Source organism: Jaculus jaculus, chromosome 9 (assembly GCF_020740685.1).
Source record: "Jaculus jaculus isolate mJacJac1 chromosome 9, mJacJac1.mat.Y.cur, whole genome shotgun sequence".
Classification (NCBI taxonomy): domain Eukaryota; kingdom Metazoa; phylum Chordata; class Mammalia; order Rodentia; family Dipodidae; genus Jaculus; species Jaculus jaculus.
The window spans coordinates 48,214,658-48,224,081 of NC_059110.1; the positions used below are offsets into that span (position 1 = coordinate 48,214,658).

Consider the following 9,424-nt stretch of genomic DNA (forward strand, 5'->3'; position numbering starts at 1 on the left):
AAGTAGAGGTCCTTCCAGCTTTGTCCTGTTAGGAATCAAAGGAGATTCTCTCACAGAACTCTTTCTTCCCTGGATATGTGAGATGTCACTGGAGGATCATCAGCTTGTGTTGCAAGTCTCTCCAGCAGCCATCTCAGAGCATTTTCTTTAGTGTCAAACAACCATACTGATCCTCCGCCCCAAATGAATACTGGGTCTGGGCCATTTCATTTTAAGTTATAGGATCTTTCCACATGGCTTTGGCAAAGGTATGTTTTGTATTTGTGTGCCAAAAGCAATAAGCAGCTGAATTTCCCTTAGTTCAAGGGTTAAAAAGTTCGGGACAAACAAAGCATGATGAAGGATATTTCTTGGACAGCCTTTTATGGGATATAAATCCCCCATTTTTAACTTTTGGAGGGTAAGTGGACCCAGAAGAGGGGACCCTCCTGCTAGAACAATCCGGTGGGTGTAAAGTCAGTGGCACAAATGACCAGGAGAAGAGGCTTTTTGTAAGAGATAAAAGTGACCCTTTGGCTCAGAATTGTAGCCTCCACTATCTTTAGGACCTCTAAATTTACCACAGGTAAACTAAATGTAAAATGCTGATGAGCCTCAGGGTGTAAGGGAATTGAAAAAAGCAATCCTTTAGGTCAATAATGATTTTACAATATCCTGTAGAAATTGCTACTGGAGTGGGGAGGCCTGGTTGTAGGGCTCCCATAGGTACCATGGCCTTATTAATTTTTCTGAGGTCCTGGAGCAATCTCCTTTTTAAGGGCATCCCAGAAACACTCCACTGCAGGGGCCTGTGGCCTCCCAACCACCTGTTTAGCTAAACCTATCATTTTAAAAGTCATAAAGTACCATTGTTTGCTTAGCCCATCACAATGGAGATTACCTTATCCTCAGTGCTTTTTGACCCAGAAGGTTTCTCTGTTTTAGATTGTCCTTCTTCCTTCTTATCTGTCTCTGGCCACCAGGTGGACAAAATTCAGGGAGAACTAGGATAAAGTCTGAGAGAGCCAAGGACATGTCCTATAGTGTACAGCTCGGACCTCTGTGTGAACATTTACAATAGACTTTATTAAACACTTGAAGAAAAGAAGCAATAAGCATAAGAGAAGCAGAAGGCAAACTCCCACAGCTGTAAAGCTGCATATCCAGGAACTTAGAGAGTCCCAAGAAGGCAACACAGACTAAATTGTAGTAGATAAATCATTAGCAGCCTTAGTAGCATCAAAATCAAGATGACAGTTCTGTATAGGTAGAATTTTTGAATGTAAGTTAACCAAAGCTAATGAAATGTTATCATGGTGCCAAAATTGAGACAGTTACTTTACATATAATAGAGTAGAGTCTGGTCTTTTCTGAGCTAGGTAAATATTAATATAACCCTTGATAATTTTTTTGAGAGAAAAAAACATTACTTGACAACCAATGATTTTGGCTTAAACTTGATAGCTATTGATCTTGTGTACAACAGGAATTTTTATTAACATAAAATAATTTTATGTTTTACCTGTGACTTAAATTTGATAAAACTTAAGCAAGCTATTCCAACATATTTTACCCTGAAAATTAGGGTTTTTTTTTTTAATTTTTATTAACATTTTCCATGATTACAAAATATATCCCAAGGAAATTCCCTCCCTCCCCACCCCCACACTTTCCCATTTGAAATTTTTTGTTTCTTAAAGTTTGTAAACAGTTTGAAAACCTTTAACTTTAGGCATGGTGTTTAGGTTTGACCTGAAAATTTCTTTTCTTTTCTTTTTTTTTTTTTTTTACATACACACACCCTTATTTATATACTTTAGCATTCTGATCTAAGTACCACTCAAAAGGCATTTCTAACAAATAATCATTGAAAAATTCCCTCCCAGTTCCCTCAATCAATTCATCTCACCCCATCATTAATTATCTTTTCTTTTTTTTTCTTTTCCCCTGAGGGGGTGTACCGTTCCTAGAGGTACTGCAATACCAGGTCGATGCATCAAGTGGACAGAGCAAGTTCCTATTCCAACTCTGAGCTCCAACAATCCTTTTACTTATCTCATAAAGAGGACATATCAGATATTAAACTGATAAGAACAAATACTACACTTGATCTTAGCCAAAAGGCCGAGAAGTGATTAATTATCTTTCTTATAAGGCTATTAAAAATCACACCAAATTGATTAATCCTATTACTAACAAGAAAGTAGTCTTGATACAATTTTATGTCATTAATACCAGTAACAAACTTGGAAATTATTTTATTAGAAGTAACTAAGGCAAATTGTTTTGTTATCTTGAGGCAGTCTGGCTTAGAAGTCAGATCAGTTGCCTCCTCCTTTTAAGTAACAGGACATTACAATCTTTTATTTTTTAAATATCTGACAAATAATAAGGTGCCTCTTTAGAGGAAGTTTTGTTGTTTTTAATAATCCTCTAGGTAAGGTGATGTTAACTTAGAACAAATACCTGGCAAATTCACTCCTGCAAAAGACATTTAACTTTTCCTTTTTAACATCTATGCTTAGGTCTTTGATTTCCTTGAAATCGTTCTCTAGAAGAGAAAGGGGTGTCACCTGCATCCCTCTCATCTCTTTAGTCACAAACAGTCAGAAATATGACACGACAAGCAAGCACAATGAGCACACATAAACACATACACACATATAAAAAGAACATATTCTCCTGAAAAAAATTAAAAATTTGCTTAAAGAACTTGAAGCAATCTCAATTCCTTGTGCTTTTAAAATATCTTTTACTATGGCAATTAACTCCTTTTTACTCTAAGCTAAATCTTTTTTTCTTTTAAACCCATGTTCCTTGTGCCTTGAGAGAAGATTTAAGCCCTTCAACAATTTATGCTTACTTAGGGTCAGTCACATGATTGAAAAGGAAAGAGGAGAAATGGCAAGACCAGAGGGCATTGTTCCTGGTCAGAAAACCGGCATGGGGGATTCCCCAGTGGGCCTGACGTGAGCCTATCCACAATTTTAAGAACTGGCAGCTGCCCTAAGGGCATTTACTGGCTGTTGTGTAACTAGGTTGGTTGGTAGGAAGAGAGGCTAGATAGGAGGTCTTTGCCAATGCCTGAATGGTCTGTCAGGATTTGCACAGGGAGCTAGGGTCCTTCAGCCAATGCCAGAGGGTAGCCCTGGCCAAGAGGCTGCAATTGCCCTGTCGCTATGTTGCAATTCCATGCGATGGTGCCAACCAAAAATCAAAGGAGGAAAAGAAGTGCAAAAATAAAACCCGCAGTTCTTGTGCCTTGAAAATATGACTAAATGGTCTTTAAATGGTGTTCCTAGAAGTCTGCATTCCTTGTCTTACCTTAACAGGTCTATATCACAGGTGGGTTTCTTCTTTGGTGACCATGGAGCAGATCTGTATTACAGGTGTATTGCCTGTAGTGATAAGGATCTTCACTCACCCTGGTGGGGTGGCGATCCAATGGTGAGGACGGCCATCCACCTCGAGTGACACCCAGGTCACACTTCATACCTTGGACCCCATGTTTGGGTGCCATTTGCCCCAGCCAGTGTGGAGTTGAACAGGGACTTGTGGAGAAGCTAACCTGGGTGGGAAAAGGCAAACAGACACAAGAAGGAGACCATGCTAGGTGTTTGTCAAGGCCTCAAGAGTTTATTCTTACATGTAGGTTTATATAAGGTTGTAGGGGGAAGGGGACATGGTCAGGGCAAGGAGTTGTAGGGGGAAGGGGACGTGGTCAGGGCAAGGAGTTGTAGGGGGGAGGGGACGTAGTTAGGGCCAAGATCACAGAGTTACTGGTTAAACCGCAATGCCTTTGTTTCTTCATCAGCTACCAGCAGGATGGGGGAGTGTTTAGCCAGGTGTACGATCCCATTGTTTCTGGTAGTTGAATATTAGCTGAGGGAGTAGAAACTTAACTTGATATATGGCAGTCTTTGTTTCTGGCAGTTGAGTATTAGGTGAGGAAGTAGAAACTTAACTTGCTATATGGTGGTTTCTGTTAACATGGCCGAGGTTTTGTTCATAGCTCCCAACAATCATGGAATGAAGACCTATTCAATTCTAGTTGGAAGCCTAAGCTTTCAGTTTGGCTCATTTGGAGGATATTTTTCATAGGATTATAAGCATTAGAGCATGAATAAAATTTTACCCAGTTCTTTCATCCTACAAATAAAGACAGAGGGTGTTGTACTTACTTTTCAGTGGTGGGAAAGAGCACCCAACCAAAAACAGCTAATATGAGGAAATTTTTAGTTTATTTTATTTTAGCTTATAGTCTCATGGGGAAAATTCATAATGGCAAGGGAAAGCATGACATGAACAGAGGCTGGACATTACCATGCCATAGCAAGTAGAAAACAGCAGCAGGAGAGTTGGAATAATATTACTAAGATAGGGCTAATAAGCCTCAAGATCCACCCCTATCAACACACCTCCTCCAACACAGAGTCCTTACTAGAGACTTTTATGGTGTATAAAAAGACATTGCCCCAGGTACTAAGACATGACCCAACATTAGATATGTTATCATCTAATTCCTAAAGTTGACAATAATAAGGTCAATCAGTAAGAGTGATATAAGATTTTTATAGGGCTGGATAGGAACAATTATGGCTCATTTAGAGATGACTTTCTGTCTCCCAGAGATTTTGAGCTATTGTGTTGGACTGAGAAAACAAAGTTAACAAATGTGTCTTAGAAATATAAAAATGATCATCTAAGGTTGGAGCTCCTCTGTCTGACTTCAGAAAAGATTTTGCTTACTCTATTTCACCCACAGTCTACCAGTGAAAAGTTTGTGTCAGTGTTCATTAAAGGCCAAAAATGTGCAAAATGTGTGATTTCTAATTAGGTTTTCTCTTAAATCCTACTTACATAGACAGGTGAGGAGACCTACCTTTCAGCAGAGGTGTGTAAAGATGCACTGAAAAACTTTTAGAGACCAGGAGAAATCTGAACTAGCAATTTTGAATTTTTCTCACCTTACTAATGCCAGCTGGGGTTTGGGGTGGGGCTGTGGGGGCAGGACAGCTTGTGCAGAACACAGAGCTCCATGTATTCATCTAGATTCTTATTTTGGGGGTTCATTTCAAGTTAGGTATAGTTGTTATGTGCCCACATAAACTTGAGCATGAGCACTGTCAGGGACCAGTCTTTTTTATTTTAAATTTTGTATGTGTGTATGTTTGTGGTGTGCATACATGTATGCATGTATGTTTGTGTGTGTATGTGGAAGCTAGAGGTCGATGTCATGTGTCTCCCTCAACCTCCACCTTATTTATTGAGACAGTGTCTCTCACCTACATAGAACTCCATAGTTAGGCTAGTCTGGGTAGCCAGCTTGCCCTGAGAGTCCCTGTCTGCTACCCAGTACTGGTATTTCAGGCCTGCACCACTATGCTTGACATTTTCCATGTGTACTGGGGATTTCAACTCTGGTCTATGTGCTTCTGCAGCAAGTGCTTTACTGACATAGCCATCTATCCAATTCTGGAAACTAGAAAAATGTCAAACTATGAAGATCAGCAGACAGGAGAAATATCCAACCTCAGCAGCCATAGCTGTTACCAGATTACAGCAACTAAAAATTCTATTGCACCACATCTTAGAACTTTAGCTAGAACTATCTTGAAGAACCTTGGTTCTCTGATTGAAAGAAAAACTCTAGCTCCCAACTCCGCTCCACTACTCCTTTATATTCTTTTTCTCTCACTTCCTCTGACTAGGGCTGAGTTTCAGGACATGATTCTAGATACAAACTAGTGGAAATGTACCTGTTAGTGTTCAGGATATGTCAAGATAAGGACACATAGAAGAGATAGTTGGCACATATCAAAGCAAGCATATTTCCATCATGTTACACACTTCAGGAAATAAAGTTCCTTAAATCTTTACCAGAGGGAGGGTATTACCATGGGATTTTTTTTTTTATAATCATGGAACATGTTAATAAAAATTAAATTAAAAAAAAGACACTTCCGGCCAAGATAGTGACTGCCTAGCTGCACTCCAGATACCAGGGAGAAAAAGGCAAGAAATTAAGTGCTAACAGGGTCTTTTTCCCAGTGGGAGGGCACAGAGTGGGGAAAAACAGGGAAGCACACATCCCCGCACCCTCCGGCACGACCCGGTGCTCCCCGGCCCACGTGCACTGCACACCCTGCGCTCCCCAGGCAAAGAAAGGCAAGAAATTTAGGGTTATCAGGGTCTTCTTGCCAGTGGCAGGGCACAGAGAATTTCAGACCAAAGGCATGGAGAACTTATTTAACACAATAATTGAAGAAAACATCCCCCGTCTCTTAAAAGAAAGGCCCATCAAGATACAAGAAGCAAACAGAAATCCTGACAGACTAGTCCCAAGGAGAAACTCACCAAGACATATTATCATTAAGACGTTAAACATTGACACCAAAGAGAAAATCCTAAAAGCAGCTAGGGAAAAATAGCACATCACTTTCAAAGGAAACCCCATCAGAATTACGTCAGATTTCTCAATGGAAACCCTGAAATCTAGAAGGGCCTATAATGAAACTCACCAAACTAAGAAACTATGGCTTCCAACCCAAACTACTCTACTCGGCAAAAGTCTCCCTTTTAATAGATGGTGAAAGGAAAACTTTCCATGGCAAAACTCAGCTTTACAATTATATGAACACAAAACCAAACCTACAGAAAGTATTCCAGGAAATTCCCCACAGAGAAGAAACAAATAACCAAACGCAAATGCCTACAAGAAGCAGATTACAGCAACTAAACCCAGAGTAGACAGAGAAAATAATAAACTCCATGGAAATGCCAATACATCTCTACCACCACAACATGGCAGGGATCAAATCAAATCTCACATTCACAACCCCAAATATTAATGGCCTTAATTCACCCATCAAGAGACACAAGCTAACAGGGTGGATCAAAAAATTAGACCCCTCAATCTGCTGCCTTCAAGAAACCCACCTTACCACTAAAGACAGAAACCTCCTCAGGGTGAAAGGGTGGAAAACAATATTCCAAGCAAATGGGAATAAGAAACAAGCAGGTGTAGCTATATTAATATCAGACAAAATTGACTTCAAACCAAAAATAATCAAAAAAGACAAAGAAGGCTACTTCCTACTTATAAAGGGAACAATCCATCAAGAAGATATTACAATCATAAATCTGTATGCACCAAACAAAAGGGCACCACAGTTCATAAAACAAAACCTACTTGACAATAAAACAGAAATAACCACCAACACCATCATAGGTGGGGACTTTAACACACCATTATCAGTACTAGACAGATCATCCAAACAGAAGCTCAACAGGGAAGTAAGAGAGCTCATCAAAACCATAGAGCACTTAGACCTAACAGACATCTACAGAACTTTCCACCCCAAATCAACAGACTACACATTCTTCTCAGCGGCCCATGGAACATTCTCTAAAATAGACCATATACTGGGTCACAAAGACTGCCTCCACATATTTAGGAAAATTGACATAATTCCCTGCATGATATCAGATCATAATGCTATATTACTAGAAATCAACAACAAAAAAACCAACAAGAACCCCAATGGCAACTGGAAACTGAATAGCACACTCTTAAACAATAAATGGATAATGGATGAAATAAAAAAGGAAATTGCAAAATTCCTGGAATTGAATGACAATGATAACACATCACACCAAAACTTATGGGACACAATGAAGGCAGTCCTCAGGGGAAAATTCATAGCATTCAATGCCTTCATAAAAAAGACAGAAAGATCTCAAATCAATAGCCTAACCATCCACCTAAAGGCATTGGAAAAACAAGAAAAATCCAACCCAAAGACCTCCAGAAGGAAAGAAATAATTAAAATCAGAGCAGAAATTAATGAATTGGAAACCAAGGAAACAATTAAGGCAACTGACAAAACAAAGAGCTGGTTCTTTGAAAAAATAAACAAGATTGACAAACCTCTGGCCAATTTTATCAAGCAAAAAAAGGAGAGAACCCAAATTAACAAAATTCAAAATGAAAAAGGAGAGATCATAACAGACATAAGTGAAATTGGCAGAATCATCAGGACTTATTTCAAAGACCTCTACTCCACAAAACTGGAAAATGTGGAAAAAAAAAAAAAAAGTATTAAAAAACCTCCCAAAAAAGAAGAGTCCAGGACCAGATGGATTCCCAGCCGAATTTTATCAAACCTTCATGGAAGACCGAAAACCAATCTTTCAAAAACTGTGCCACACCACTGAAGAACAGGGAAAGCTACCCAACTCCTTCTATGAAGCTAGTATCACCCTAATCCCAAAACCAGGCAGAGATGCCCCAAGAAAACTACCGGCCTATTTCCCTAATGAACATAGATGCAAAGATCCTCAACAAAATACTAACAAACTGAATCCAACAAGACATCAAAAGCATTATCCAACATGACCAAGTGGGATATATCCCCGGAACAAAAGGGTGGTTCAACATACGAAAATCTGTCAATGTAATTCACCACATAAACAAGCTTAAACATAAAAACCACATGATCATTTCGATAGATGCAGAAAAGGCCTTTGACAAGATACAACATCACTTCATGACCAAAACATTGGAGAGAATCAGCATGGCCAGTCCACATCTTAACATAATAAAGGCAATATACAAAGCTCAAAGGCCCAAATAATACTTAATGGAGAGAGACTGGAGGAATTCCCACTGAGATCAGGAACAAGAAAGGGATGTCCTCTCTCACCTCTGCTTTTTAATATAGTTTGGGATGTCCTAGCCCAAGCAATAAGACAGGAGAAGGAAATAAAAGGGACTCAATTTGGAAAGGAAGAAGTTAAGTTAGCTCTATTTGCTGATGACATGATTGTATATATAAGAGACCCGAGACACTCCATCGCAAAACTCCTGAAGGTGATTAACTCCTATAGCAAAGTAGCAGGATACAAAATCAATGCACAAAAATCGGTAGCATTTCTGTATGCAAATGACAAAGACACAGAAAAAGAAATACAGGACATAGTCCCATTTTTCAATAGCAACAAAACAATAAAAAATAAAATACCTTGGAATAACGTTAACCAAGGAAGTAAAAGATCTATACAATGAAAATAAAAAACTCTCAAAAAAGAAATTGAGGAGGACTTGAGAAGATGGAAAGACCTCCCATGCTCCTGGATAGGCAGAATTAACATTGTGAAGATGGCAATCCTACCAAAGGCAATATATAGATTTAACGCAATTCCAATTAAAATCCCTACAGTGTTCTTCACAGAGATAGAAAAAATGATCTCAAATTTCATATGGAAAGGCAGAAGTCCTCACATATCCAAAAATATCCTTAGCAAAAGAAATACCTCTGTTGGCATCACCATACCTGATCTAAAGCTATACTACAAAGCCATAGTAATAAAAACACCATGGTACTGGCATAAAAACAGGAGTATAGACCAATGGAATGGACTTGAGGACCTGAATTTTGGGTCC

At 39.0% G+C, this 9,424-nt stretch overlaps 1 non-coding gene across 1 annotated transcript; it reads right to left on the reverse strand.

Annotated features, from left to right (window-relative positions):
* Positions 1 to 1,929: 1,929 nt before the first annotated feature.
* On the reverse strand, positions 1,930 to 2,115 carry LOC123463658. The gene has a single exon (XR_006639061.1). It is a non-coding gene; the product is annotated as a U2 spliceosomal RNA (small nuclear RNA).
* Positions 2,116 to 9,424: the final 7,309 nt, after the last annotated feature.